Raw genomic sequence first — 14,344 nt, forward strand, 5'->3', positions numbered from 1 at the left:
GTACTTTCCTCTTTTGTCAAGTCTTTTTCTTCACTTGACGATTGATCCACAACAGTCACTTCTTTTCTTTTCTCTTTCACTTTCGGCCTTCCTCCGTCGCCCAAACTTTCTTTACCCTTTTCTTTTATTGGTGAGATGCTTAGTCTCCTCTTTGCACCATGTCCATTTGATGCACCTGCGATCTTTTCTGTGGAAGCTTGAACTCTTTTGTTCTGTTCTGCCTCGTTCCCTTCTTCTGGGGAATCAATCACGTTCTCTTTTCCTTTTTCTGTATCGTCTGCTTCTGGGAAAGCCCTCCTCTGATCAGGCTCTCCTGCCTCTTCACCTTTTTCGAGCCCTTCGTCCCCGTTACTTTCTTCAGGCTCTTTATCACTTTCAGCTGCTTCAGGCTCCTTGTCACCTTCAGCTGCTTCAGGCTTTTTGCTACCCTCAGCTGCTTCAGGCTCTTTGTCACCTGCAGCTTCTTCGTCGCTGTCTGAACTTTCTCCTTGGTCTCCCCCAAGTGAGTTGGTGTCTTCGTTGTCGGAGAATATCTCTTTTTCTCCTGCTTCTGCCTGTTCGCTTTCAGTTCGCTTTTGTTCTGTCTCAGCACTCGGCACTGCTTTATCAGGCACTGGTACTTTCAGCGCTTCAACTTCCTCATCTGTGGGACACAACACCTTCTTTGTGTGACTGGCGTGAATCCAGTTGGGAACCCCCGCACACTTCACAGCGGTAGTTGTCGTCAGGATCACTTGGAAAGGGCCTTTCCAACGGGGTTCCAGACACGATTTTCTCACGTGCTTCTTTATCACGACCCAGTCACCTGCTTTCAGTGCGTGTCCTGGACCTTGGATCGGTGGCAAGGTGGTCGCTTCCACCTGGTGAGAGAAAGAGCGAACCACGTCAGCCAGTCCTTTGCAGTAGTCTAACACCATATCATCTGTAATATTCAAAAGCATGTTTGCGGGAACTGCAGGAAGTCTCATAGCCCTGCCCATGAGAATTTCGTGCGGAGACAATCCAGTTTTTCTATCAGGAGTGTTTCTCATTGACATTAGCACTAAGGGCAATGCGTCAGGCCATTTCAAATTTGTCGATACACATATTTTTGCCATTCTCGATTTCAGCGTACCATTCATCTGCTCCACCAGTCCTGAGGCTTCAGGGCGATAGCTACAGTGCAGCTTTTGCTCAATGTTCAGCGCTTCGCAAAGTAACTTTATCACCTCGTTATTGAAGTGACTTCCCCTATCTGATTCTAAAGAGATCGGGAATCCGAAACGTGGTATCAACTCCCTCAACAATAGCTTGGCAACTGTAAGGCTGTCATTTCTACGTGTGGGGTATGCCTCAATCCAGTGACTAAAAATGCACACAATCACCAACACATATTTCAGACCCCCATGCACAGGCATCTCAATGAAGTCCATCTGCATGCGGCTAAAAGGACCGCTTGCCCTACCAATGTGACTCGCACTCACAACTGTTCCCTTTCCTGGGTTCATCGGCTGGCAAGTGACACATCGATGGCAAACTGCTTCTGCAGCTTGGCGAAATCTGGGGTTAAACCAATCAGTTTTGAACAATCTTATCATGGCATCTCTCCCTAGGTGAGCTTGCCCATGATAGAACCGCGCAAGCTGTGATAAGAGACTATTTGGCAAAACAAATTTTCCCTCATGTGAAACCCATAACTCATCTTGTCTCTTTATGCATTGTGATTTGACCCAGGAATCTCTTTCATCCTCCCTGACATTATTCTGTAGTGCTTTCAGTTCCTCTATTGTATCTACAACCTTCAAGGCAAATGCTTCAGCTGGTTCGAGTTCTGGTTCACTTATTGTATTCCAATCATCCCTTAGCAATATACAGTTCAAAGCACAAAATCTTGCGACTTGATCTGCATATGCATTTCCTAGAGACACATAGTCCTGTCCTTTCGTGTGAGCACTGCACTTTACCACTGCAACTTCAGCTGGCACTTGAATGGCATGTAACAATTCCCTTATCCTCTCCCCGTTCTTCACTGGGGATCCTGAAGAAGTCAGGAAACCTCTCTGTGACCATAGTTGTCCAAAGTCATGCACAATCCCAAACCCGTATTGACTATCAGTGTAAATGGTGACTTTCATCAATGCAGACAGTTGACATGCTCTAGTAAGGGCTACAAGTTCTGCTACTTGTGCAGAATAGACTCCTTGAAGCCATCCCGCTTCCAAGACCCCTGTTACAGTACATACAGCATATCCTGCTTTCAAAATCCCCATCCCATCTCTTAGACATGAACCATCAACAAAAAGAATTTGGTCATTTTCATCAAGCTTGGTATCCTTGATGTCCGGTCGAGGTTTTGTGCAAAATTCAGTCACCTGAAGGCAGTCATGCTCGACGTCTTCAGCGTTCTCAATTTCAGCATTTTCTCCAGGAAGCAAGGTTGCTGGATTCAACGTAGTGCACCTTTTCAGCTGCACATTCGGTGAGCCCAGAATTATCGTTTCATACCTTGTAAGTCTTGCTCCTGTCATGTGCTGCGTTCGGGAGCGGGTCAAAAGTATCTCAACTGAGTGAGGGACCATGACTGTTACTGGGTGTCCCATCACTATTCCTTCACTCTGAGTGAGGCTGATACCAACTGCTGCTACGGCGCGCAAACACCCTGGGAGTGCTGCTGCGACCGGATCCAAAGTAGCTGAAAAATACGCTACTGGTCTGTTTACGCCACCATGGGCTTGGGTCAAGACAGACAAAGAACATGCATCACGTTCATGGCAAAACAACGTGAAAGGCTTTGTGTAATCAGGCATACCTAGAGCTGGAGCCCTGCACATGCATTCCTTTAGTTCAACAAAAGCATCCATCTCGTCTCCTTTCAGCTCAATTTCATCCAAGGCATCCTTTTGGGTCAATTTCAGTAGGGGCTTCGCTAGAGACGAAAAGTTGGGAATCCACTGGCGACAATAGCCCACCATTCCCAAAAACTTCCTCACCTCCTTCCTTGTCTTTGGTGGACTCATTTGGAGTATACTTGTAATTCTTTCCTTCATTATTTTCCGCGACCCTTTCTCTATTTGGTGACCCAGGTATTTCACTTTCTTCTGACAGAACTGCAATTTGGAAGGAGACACCTTGTGTCCATTCCTTCCCAAATGGTTCAACAGAGCAATGGTATCGGCTGTGCAGCCACTTTCTGTCTTTGATGCAACCAGTAGATCATCAATGTACTGTACTAGGGTTGACTCGAATGGCAGTTCTAATGCTTCCAGATCTTTCTTTAGAATCTGATTGAAGATTGACGGTGACTCAGAGAACCCTTGAGGAATTCGACACCAACTATACACTCTGTCTAGGAATTTGAAACAAAAGAGGAATTGGCTGTCCTCATGAAGAGGCACAGAAAAGAATGCTTGTGACAAATCGATGACTGAGAACCATTCAGCATCGCAAGGAACCTGAAACATTATCACAGCTGGATTCGGCACGACAGGGCAGCACTTTATTATGATGTCATTTATTTTTCTCAGATCCTGCACGAGTCGGACTTTCCCACTTGGCTTTATTAGTCCCATTATCGGTGAATTACATGGACTGCTTAGCACTTCTTTCAGTACCCCCTGCTTTACAAATTCGTCAATAAGTTGAGCAACTTTCATGAGGGTGTCTTGTGGCATGTGGTATTGTGGGGTCTGGGGAAAGATCGCATTGGGTTTTACCATCACCTTTACTGGTTCCACTCCTTTCATCAATCCCACCTCTTTCCCTGTCATGTCCCACACTTCCTTTCCGACTGTTTCCCGTAATTCTGCTGGGATATCTTCTTCAGTTATCATCGGGAAGAGACAAATCAGAGGATACTCTTCGTCAACTGTTTCCATTTCATCCCCCTCTACACTGTCCTCTTCTTCCCCATCATTGCTCGTTTCTATTGTTATTCCTTTGTTTGAACACATTATCGAACAACCCAATTTACACAATAGGTCTCTCCCTAACAGTGCTATCGGGCTTGAGTCACACACCACAAACTGATGGACCCCTTGATAGTTACCGATGCTGACTGGTACCGGATCTGTTATCGGGTTTGTCAGATGTCTGTTTGCTACTCCCACCACTTGAACTGTCCTCCCTGAGAGAGGCAAATTTGGAACTTCACTGCTCTTAACTGTGGAACGTGTGGCTCCCGTGTCAACCAAGAATGAGACACGATGCCCCATTACCCTTCCCTCTACGTACGGACCCCTTTGATCAACTTCCAAGGATGCAGCAAGCACACAATCTCCTTCTTCTCCTGAACTTTCACTCTCCCATACGTTGTTTATTCCACTCTCACTGTGTAAGGGGAACTGTTGTACGGTGCCATTTGTACTCATTACCTGACCCGTTACCTGTGGAGGAACCATCACTTGCTGCTGACTCATTGGTGCCAAGGGTATTTGCATTTGCTGATTAGGTACCATAGGTAACTGCTGTTGCATTGGCTGCATCTGCGTCATCTGCACACGAGGCATCTGCATCTGCTGCGGCTGCATTGGTTGTAATCCCTGCAATTGATTTACAGTCTGAAAATTTGCGTTTGGACCTCTCATTTTCGGTCCTCTCATTGTCTGAAATGCGTTGACATCATTGTTTTGCTGACCAACACCTGCACCTGCACCTGCACCCGCACCTTCCTGCACCACCATCGGGCACTCGCGTTTCCAATGACCGACGATCCCGCACACGTGACACGGCATCACCTTCTTCATTGCTTGCACACCCGTCACAACAGTGTTCAAATCCGGACCATTATTCACAAAACCTCCTCGACCTCTGCCTCTGGCCTGTGGCTGGAACGCCATGTTTCCCTGCAACTGCAACTGCGGTTGCGGTACCTGCTGTTGGAACCCTTGCATCCCTTGCAAGCCTTGCAGACCTTGCAAACCTTGCAAACCTGTTTGAGCTGCCTTAAGCTGCATCATCATCACCTTCTCTTTCAGCTTTTTCTGTTTCACTTCAATTTCGTCGCTACAGTATTTCGCATAAGTCAAGACCTCATCGATCGGTTTAGACTGCCAACAAATCAAATGCGACTTTATCATTTGGCTTATCTCTGGCCTCAGCCCTTCCACAAATCTGAAGACAAAATGAAGCATGTCCTTCGCCTCAATTGTTTCCGTGCCACTGTAATTCTTGAACGCCTTCAACAACCTCTCATAGTAACTATGAATCGATTCTTTAGTCTCTTGGGCAGTTCGATCAATCTTCTGCCAATCCACGTTCTTCGCGGGTACCTTCGTTTTCAAATGCTCAATCACCTTATAGTACAGGCTCATCACCAAAGGTGACGGTGCACCTGTCTCCCTGTCCCTCTCTGGTTCACTTGTCGGCCAACCTACAGCTCTTTTGCAATCCTCCCACAAATCTGCCGGAACCACAATCTCAAAGAGAGTATTCAGGTCTTCCCAGAGACATTTTGCAAGCTTCACAAACCTATCAGTCTGCTGATACCATTCAATCGGTTTCTCCCTCAGTTTGGGAAAATCGTCCGTAAAGGACTGAATGTCGCTTCTGTGCCATGGTACAGGTACTAATTTTCCTCCTGCTGTCTCCCTCATTGGTAGCATTGTTACTGTATCACTACTCTGCGATCTTTTCTCATGGTGCTCTGTAGCGCTGTCCCTCCTCTTATCCTTCCTCTTTACCCACCTGCTTTCCCATTTGTCTAAGCACCTCCACACTTGTGCACTCTGCAGCAATTCTCTAAGGTGTGTCTTCATGCCTGCTGACCTCATGTGTTCAAAATCTGTGGTCTCAAAATCTAACCTGTAGCTCCTGCTCAAGTGCTTCGTCTTGTCTATGTCAACCCCGTTTCTGTCAGCTGCTTCTTGCAAGCTCTTATGTATCTTGTTCACTTCCTTCGTAATCCTGGGACATAGATACCTCAGCTCTTCTTCCGTGTAGGACTCTAACCTGTTCACACCCATAGTCCCTTCCACCAATTCTTGTGCTTCCATGTTCAACCTGACCCTATTCATATAGTCTTCTCCTTTCCCACTAGCTGGACTTTGTGTGGAATTCAGACTGTTGAACCACTGGGTCAACTGTTGCGCATTCACCCCCATCAGGGTAGCGTTCACATCAACTGCCATCGATGGCTGTGGCAGCTTTTCAGTGTTCGATGTGAGAGGTATTATCAGTGGGGGGCTCGACCTCACCAGTGTTGACTGAGCACATATGGGACTAAACTCCATCAAGGACCCAGACCCAGTTGGCTGAGCCGCTATCGGAGTTATCCCTGGAGTGTTTTCTATGCACCTTCTTTCTGTCCCATTCTGCAGCATTGATCCCTGACTGTTCAGACCCGAATTAGGCTGACTATACAGAGGTACCACTGGACCTACAGTAATGGGTAACGATATCGCATCTGGGTTCTGTCCATTCCCCATGTTCTGAGGCATGTTCATTCCCACACCATGGGTCATCATTGCCGGCATGCCCATCTGGCTCCCCGTCATTTGAACATGTGCGTTTCCTCCCTGCATCTGCTTTTGAGGCATCATAAACTGAGTTGATTCAGCTTGTGCCATTGTTGGGTTGTAACCATTCTGTACTCCCCTTACTGTTGGATCTGGAATCATTCCTGCACTGTTATCACTGTTGTAGTACCCTGGCATCTGCGGCTGATAATTTTCTGCTGGTTTCAACACGGGCACCTCTGGATATATTCTCCTAACCTGCGGTATCTGCGGGGTGAACAGCAGACTCGGGTCCTTTGATCCCGATGATGCTCCTGGACTCTGTGTTTCACTGTTCTGTACCGGTGCTGGAGGGGCAGAACCGGTACTTGGACCTTGTCCATTCTCTGCATAAGGCGGTGGACGGTCGTTCAGCAATTGCATTATCAACTCCTCATCCTCTAACTCCTCTTCTCTTCTCAACTTTTCCTCGTCCTCTCTATCCTTGGAACACTTTCTGTCTGTCTTACAGGTAGCTTTCTTACCTGTCTCCTCTCCTTCCTTAGTAATTGCGGGAAACAATTTAATCCCCTGCAATACATCTGACCGCCACACCTTCTGTGCATTATCCCACCTAGCATCCGCTAGTGTCTTTTCTACCTTCCTCATTCTGGTCTCGAACTTCTTTTGCTGTTGCTGTCTGGCCATTAGTTCCCAAATTGCTAGAGCCTCGAACTGTGCTGGCCTTGGAGGCACCTTCATGTCGTACATCGTGAATCTCAAATTTTCTAAAATCTTTATATTGAATGTCCCATATATCGGGAACGCTACGCTCCCATGTTTCTCTGTCAACTTGTGCCATTGCTTTAGCCAAAGACATGGAGCTACCCCCTTTTCTTCCATTACAATGTAAGCTGGTGTACCTTCGGGCGGCGTCTCCTCTCCTACGTTCGCTTTAATGTAAGACTCCCCCTTCATCGCACTCCTAAATGCTTTAAAGAATTTCATTTTCTCGTCTTTTATTTAACCAAGTTTATAACCTGTATTTGACTTTAATTCCACAAAACTTTTATCGATATATAACTTTTATTCCACAAAAAATTTGTAATCGATAGGTGACTTTAATTCCCGGAATACTCTTCACCTGCCTTTCCCCTTCCAATCGAGTCCCACGGACTGCGTCCAATCCGTGCGCGACCCGTCTCACCCACCAACCTATCCCAGCGCGGCTCCTAGTAACGTCACACTCACACACTGCGGCTGACAAAGCCTCGCGGCTAGTCCTCCTTCACTCACCTCTTTTCGTAACAACTTCTTGCATATATTGCGAGCTACCAAAAAATAAAACAGATCTGTCGGTTAATACAGGAAGGGTAACACAACCGCTTCAGGACCTTAGGGACTTTTCACCAGCCTCGGCCACTATTCGATCTCTTTCACCAGCCTCGGCCGCTATTCCGTCTTTCTCAGTCCCCACATTCGCAAGCAAATCTGACCCGCAGACCTACTCTCAACTTGTCAATGATCTGTTCTAGTGCACTTAGAATCTTGTCAAAGCCCGAAGTCGAAGTTTCTTTCACTCCCTAATACACGTACCTGACTTGTTGACCACGCCCGATCAACCTACTAAACCGCCCAGACCACAACATGGATCAACATACTCCGGAGTCTCTTGACCTCGCAGGGCCCGTCTCAACAACAACAACCACGTGGACCTTTTTATGCACAAAGCGCCACACGCACATGAAGTTCGACGACTTCCCTACTCTCACACTCGGAGCCGCACCTCCGCTATCTCTATGAAGTTCGACGACTTCTCTACTTCTACACTCGGAGTCGCACCTCCGCTATCCTTAAAAGAAAACCCTCGCAACCTTTTCACACACCCTGCGGCAATAAGCTGTGCAAGCGCAAAACCCTAACTTCACTCATACCATCACTAGTACCGCCAGCGCTGTTTCCACACCTCCGTTCTCTCCATTCGCAAGCTCCGAGATCCCGGGAAAGTCGCGGTGGACCTAGCCCATCATCATCTTGTCAATCCGTTCTACCCAAGAAAATCTAATTCAACCTTTTGAATGGGGTCTCAAAATGCGTAACCGTCAATTCAACACCATGTACTTTAGGAGTACAGGGTCCCAAAAGATGAAACCGTCCTCTGCTACCATCTACTGATAGAGCGGAACGTGGTAACAAATTTACCTACGTTTGGACGCTCTTTAGGCCGATGAATCTTTTGACTTAGTGGGAACACTCTGTACTCTTCACCCGGTCAATCTCATCAAATCAATAATCAATAACGAACATAAGCAACACCTTGAACAACATAACACTTTACAATTAATCCAGAATACATTTCGGCGAACCCTGACCTTTCAGTCAGGAAGAACCACACCAGTTTATTGCAAAGTTAGTGAATTTATTTCCCTATATTAACAAAGCTAGCACAATATAAATGTGTCTCAACACCAAATGATAAACATAAATGAACATTAATAGCTGTCCATAACGTCGAAACAAATGTAATCTATGTAGCATTTGAATCACAAGGCATTCGATAATGGCAATGCAAAGCACTAATACAATAATCTGTAATGAACTAATTGCGTACATTTAGTCAGCATAACAAGATCTCAAATTGCATCGTGTGACATATGGAATCCTCGTCTAACCTCAAATTAGCATCGGCATGTGGGACTTCATGCAAAAACAATTTAGCAACATTAATTTAGAAAACTCCTAGCTAGGGCTCTTACCAAAATCAGCAGTTGGTTACCTAAAAGAGACACAATGCAATTTCACAATTTCCTTTCATATTTACCAATTACGATCAGCATACAAGGAAGTCTTCGTCTCACAGGTACCGTTCTTCGGTCATCATGGGTACCGTTTCTCAATCAGAATAGGACGGGACAAAGGGGCAGGGGTGAACGGGGCAATTGCCTCACGGCGGCAAGGTAAAACTATTACTTCATGCAAAAGGATCAAATCAAAGTTACAGTCTCTAGGGCAAGAATCATTTAAAGTCTCTTTCTCTCGATTAGAGAAAGCATCAAAGTCTCTAAAAAAATGGCGTTGCAGCAAAGTGGGCCATAATAGCTACGATGTCCAAATGTTCGTAATCGCGGGCAAATGGCATCCCTTCTTCTCGTGCACCTGATTTTTATAGACAATAGTCCAAATCCTGTAGGGTCTCCATTGGAGGGTTCATAGGTTAGCTTCAAATTGACCAATCAAAAACGACAGTTCTCAAGCTTTTACTTAAGCATACATTATCCTTGGAGATGGGTACGCAAATCGCAACATTGTTTCCCAATTAGCTTACTCTCAGAGCCTCCATTGTCCGCACCTGCAAGTCGACCTTGAGTTAAAGAGAAAATATGCCAGGCTGGCACTAACTTTAAGATAAGCATGTGAACAGTTTCTGTGGAAAAGTACAGCTTCAAGCAAAAATACACGTTTATTAGCACAGTGGAAAAATACGAGCATCTAAACCGTGAGACCAGGCAACTAGGCCAAAGCCTCCGCTAAAGTCATGCTAAGCTAAAACATTTCAAACAAGCAAATCGTAGCACACGTTTATGATTATGTCAGATTAGTGCAATTCTAATTCACCACGTTATATAAAGCACGCATATAAATGATGGCAGACTACTCTGAGGGCACATTTTGTCCCCGTACAATCTTAATTAGTTCGGTTAAAGTCACACATGATTATTTCAGCACTACGTTTAAGCGTTAATAAATCAAAACCTTCATTTTCTGCTTCATCACCTGTTAGAGCCGATATTGTGTCTTCTCTTTGCGGGAGTCAAGTTCCTCAATTTCAGTGCTTTTGGTGCTTTACCAGTTGTGCACAACTTGAATGATGCATTGCGGGTAATGCGCTTCATTATTGGTTTCTGAGAAGTTATTGGAGGGGAGAACTCCAGAGAAGAAACTAGAGCATAGCAAGCCGCATCTATGCTCCACAGACGTCTTCTGCTACCACTCCTGTCTCTCACACACCAATGGTGCTAATGTGACCACCAAAGGCTGCTTCAACCCCTGCGCAGCTCCTGCATGGTTCCCAGGTCCCGAGTCCACGAGTAGCAGTAGGGGATACCAGCGGAGTACTCAGAAACCAAGCTCAGTAGTCTCCTGAACAAGCTGCTATTCTGATATAGTCTTACAAGAACCAACCTTAAGTTCAAAGCTTGAGGTACGCTCCAGTACACTGCAAATACTGTGGAACAAGCAATATGCTGAGTAGGTAAGGTAGAGAACTATAATTGATCCCATATAATCAAAGGCACATGCAGGCTGGCTGTCTGTTTCCCTTAAAGACGGAATCCCATCTGAGGCCGGGGGACACAAAGGCAGTGCCAGGGGTTGCAAGGGGCAAGCTGGGGTTCCCATCTGCGACCCCTGGCAACTCCTAAATGACGTCCGTGCTGTTCCCCCAGGTATTTATAATGGGGTCCTAAGTGGCTGGGAGAGGGGTGTAGTTCCCTGAATTCAAGTGTGGGCTCTATAAAATGTTCTTGGCTTATACCGGGAGGGTCTGTTATAGAAAATTCAAACTGAACCTAGAACCTATTCATTTGTTTTTGTTTTTGTTTATTTATTGTTAGTACTTGAGGATGTTTTACCTGTGAAAATGGATTTACAGATGATTTAAGCAAGAACATAGGCCCAATCTCAGTCCAGCATAGGCCTTCACAATCATGCTGGTTCAGTCAAATTAAGCAGATGGTTTTGTGGAATCTGTTAGAGTCTGGAGAAGTAATTTTAGGATCTTTTTAAAGACCACTTAGGTATTCAGTATATGGGATAAAAAACCTTGTAGTTTGAGATACAGGATGGCAAAACCAGTGCAGAGGCCGCTCCATGCTCGGTAATCTGTTGATGAGTGAATGCTAGCTGTACCAAGCCACAAACTGTGCCAGATTAAACCCTGTGAAGGCCCCTAGGAAGTCGAAATTTGGGGGGCCCCCTCACAAATTATTTCCTAATACGTTTTTAATTTTACCAACCAACAATTTTAATAAACTAATTTTACTACGCAAAACTATATATTACACGTATGTAGTTTGCACCGAATTGTTTTACAAACTGACAGCTAACAGAAGATGAGCTTTTAAGAGAAAAACTGTTAGGTGAATCAGATGTCTATGGTTTATGTACTTTAAGTTGTTAATGGGTACATTACATGAATACAGTATTTTCTCTCTAAAGTCTTTAATGTAAAGTTTTAGTTTCTTTGAGTTGGTTCATTTTTTTCTATTTTTTGGAAACAAATTAAGAAAGCTTCATCGTAATTTTCTTTCAGGATCAAATCGATATTATTTTGATCTGTTGTAGTGGGGCACCTAAAAGGAGTCGGGCCCATAAGTCGGTGCCTACTTTGCTTATTTGGTAATCTGGCACTGGCCACAGGTGTGGGTCAGCTCAACAGTGGTGGTGCCATATGAGGCTAGTCTTCTGCTCAACCCCTGGATAACAGGGTAGTAGCCCTGTCAGGTAGGGATGGGTGTGTATTAAGCATCCCCTATCTTCAGGCGGTAGCAGGTGTGACTGCATGGAAAGACTGGATTATCAGTGTGTGTGTGGTGTATGGGTGTGGGTGGGTGTGTGTGTAAGTGAGTGAGTGATGAGGGTGGTAGGTCAGAAGATTAAAGGTGTGAGGCGTAGTTCTGCCAGACTAGAGAATGTTCAAAGCAATGGAAAAGCCATGAAGGGGAATGAAGAGGAGTTGCGCACGCAGATCTTTTGCCCTGACTGACCACTGTCTGTAGCAAGGTGGGAGGCTACGGGATGTGTCAGGCTTCAGCTCATCAAATAATGGGAGAGGGAGACAGTATGGTCTTTGGAATTACTAGCAGTTAAATCTCCCCTTATTCTGAAAGAACTAGAGTGGCCTTTCACCGTGCAGGTGGCACACTTCAGGGGATCTGGGATTAAGAAAAGTAACCTTGGGACATGTATGGGTCACCATGTAGGACTCTCACCTATGGCAGGGTTTGGATACTTGGCTTAGCGCCTTCATTTTTCTTGATTGAACCCTGGGCAATGGGTGTTGGTCACCTACCTGAGCTAGTGTTGTTTAGATGACAATACTCTGGGAGTGGCACGTAGAGGAGAAACCGCACTCCCTTGTTGGCTTGCACACAATAGAGATGTGAAAAGGAGGACACCAGGTCATAGTTGATAACTGGAGTTCAGCCCAACAATGAATTACCTACCAGCTTCGTATAAGTTCTGAACAGAAATAGTAGTCCTCAGCAAGAACCATAATAAAACGAGAAATGTAATCGATCTTAATGTTGGAGGATTAGTTAGCAAAGAAATTGGAGACCCTTTATTGAAAATAAGGAAGACAGAAACGAGGCTGTATGTAGTAGAAGGTAGGAATGAAACCCTTAGAAGAAAGTCGCATGTGGAATTCCCTAGTGCAACTCCGTGTTCCCCTTAGTTGGATACTGAAGGCAAACAGTGGAGCATGATTTTAAGGTCACTTTAGCCAAAATCCAACATATGCTGTCAGGCCCTGGGACTCTTAAGGCAGAGCTGTAGCACGCCGACAAAAAAGATGCTATTTTTATTAAAAACAACAACACTTAAAGGTGTGAAATACTTGTGTGAAAAACTCCTCTTTTTCCAAGATGTGAGTCCCGAAATTGTACAGAAGTGGAAGGATTTAATAGTGGGCAGGCGGTCACAGTTGGACATAGGTATGTCGGCAACGTTTTATCAGCCGACCAGGCTAAGGATACAAATAGGGGAAGAATATCCTATTTTCCCAAAAGGACATTGGTAAGATAATTCCTGGGTAGGCCGAGTTCAGGTCATGCCCTGAACTAAATGAATGAGAATAACCCTAGAGAACCCGGGTAAAATGCTGCCCCTATTGTTGGTGGGCAAAGCTCCAGGTGTTTTTTTTTTTTAAAGTTTTGCATTTAGTGAACTGTTGTTAAAGGCTAGTTGTTCCAGGCTGTTTATTGAACATTTGCGCACCTCCCTCCACAGTGTGCACACAGGGAAGAGACATATTTGTATAGTGGAGTCAGTTTACAGCGATCTGAACTCCGTTTTCAGTACAGATTATAAACAGACTTGCACATGTTTACAATAAAAATGCAGTTTACGTGATAGGTAGGGCAAGCCCACAACCCGTGTGTCCTCAACACCTTTCTGAGATGTCACAAGCTTCTGATGTGGCAGAGAAAGATTATTGATCCCCCTACCCGGTCTGTGTCATTGATCATGACATGTGATTTGGGTTTTCCTAGGGGGATTCATCCCTCATAAAGAATCTGCGTATGGCTGTATATTGAGAATGACCAACACATATTCACGGAAAACTAAAAAATGGCTTTATAATTATTGGGTAGACTAGGGTGTCTTCGTTCTCAATAAAGTGTGGAGCCACACGTTACAGTTGTGCATTTTTCCCAGCAGAAAGACAGTACAGGCACCATAGACACACCCAGCACACGACTTTGTTTTTCACTCCTTTTGACACAGTCTGGACCACTTCTTGGTGTTCTACTGGGACAGGAAACTGAGTTTGGCACGCCACTAATAAGCTGAAAATTAGATAAGGGGGCCTGTATAGTGTCTATGTAACAGAAAAGTGAAGGATTGTTTGTGTGCCTTCTGGTAGTAGGTCATTCACAAGAAGTTTGATTATTCTCACTGTTATGTGTCCTCAATGCCGCCTGTCAGTTGCAAGCTATAGTCACCCAGTTCTCTGAAACTCAAGGAACATTATTCTTTTGCAATGACCCTTTGAAGAATGGCATGCCTATAAACCTCGCACATACGCTTAGTACATATTGTCTGGCTTCTCATGTTATTTTTACTCAACGTCTCCCCTATTGATTCCACCTATCGCTCCCCTAAAGTTATAGCACACACCACAGAATTTACTTCTAAGTTACTTTACCAAGATG

The sequence above is a fragment of the Pleurodeles waltl genome, chromosome 4_1 (genome assembly GCF_031143425.1).
Source record: "Pleurodeles waltl isolate 20211129_DDA chromosome 4_1, aPleWal1.hap1.20221129, whole genome shotgun sequence".
NCBI lineage: Eukaryota > Metazoa > Chordata > Amphibia > Caudata > Salamandridae > Pleurodeles > Pleurodeles waltl.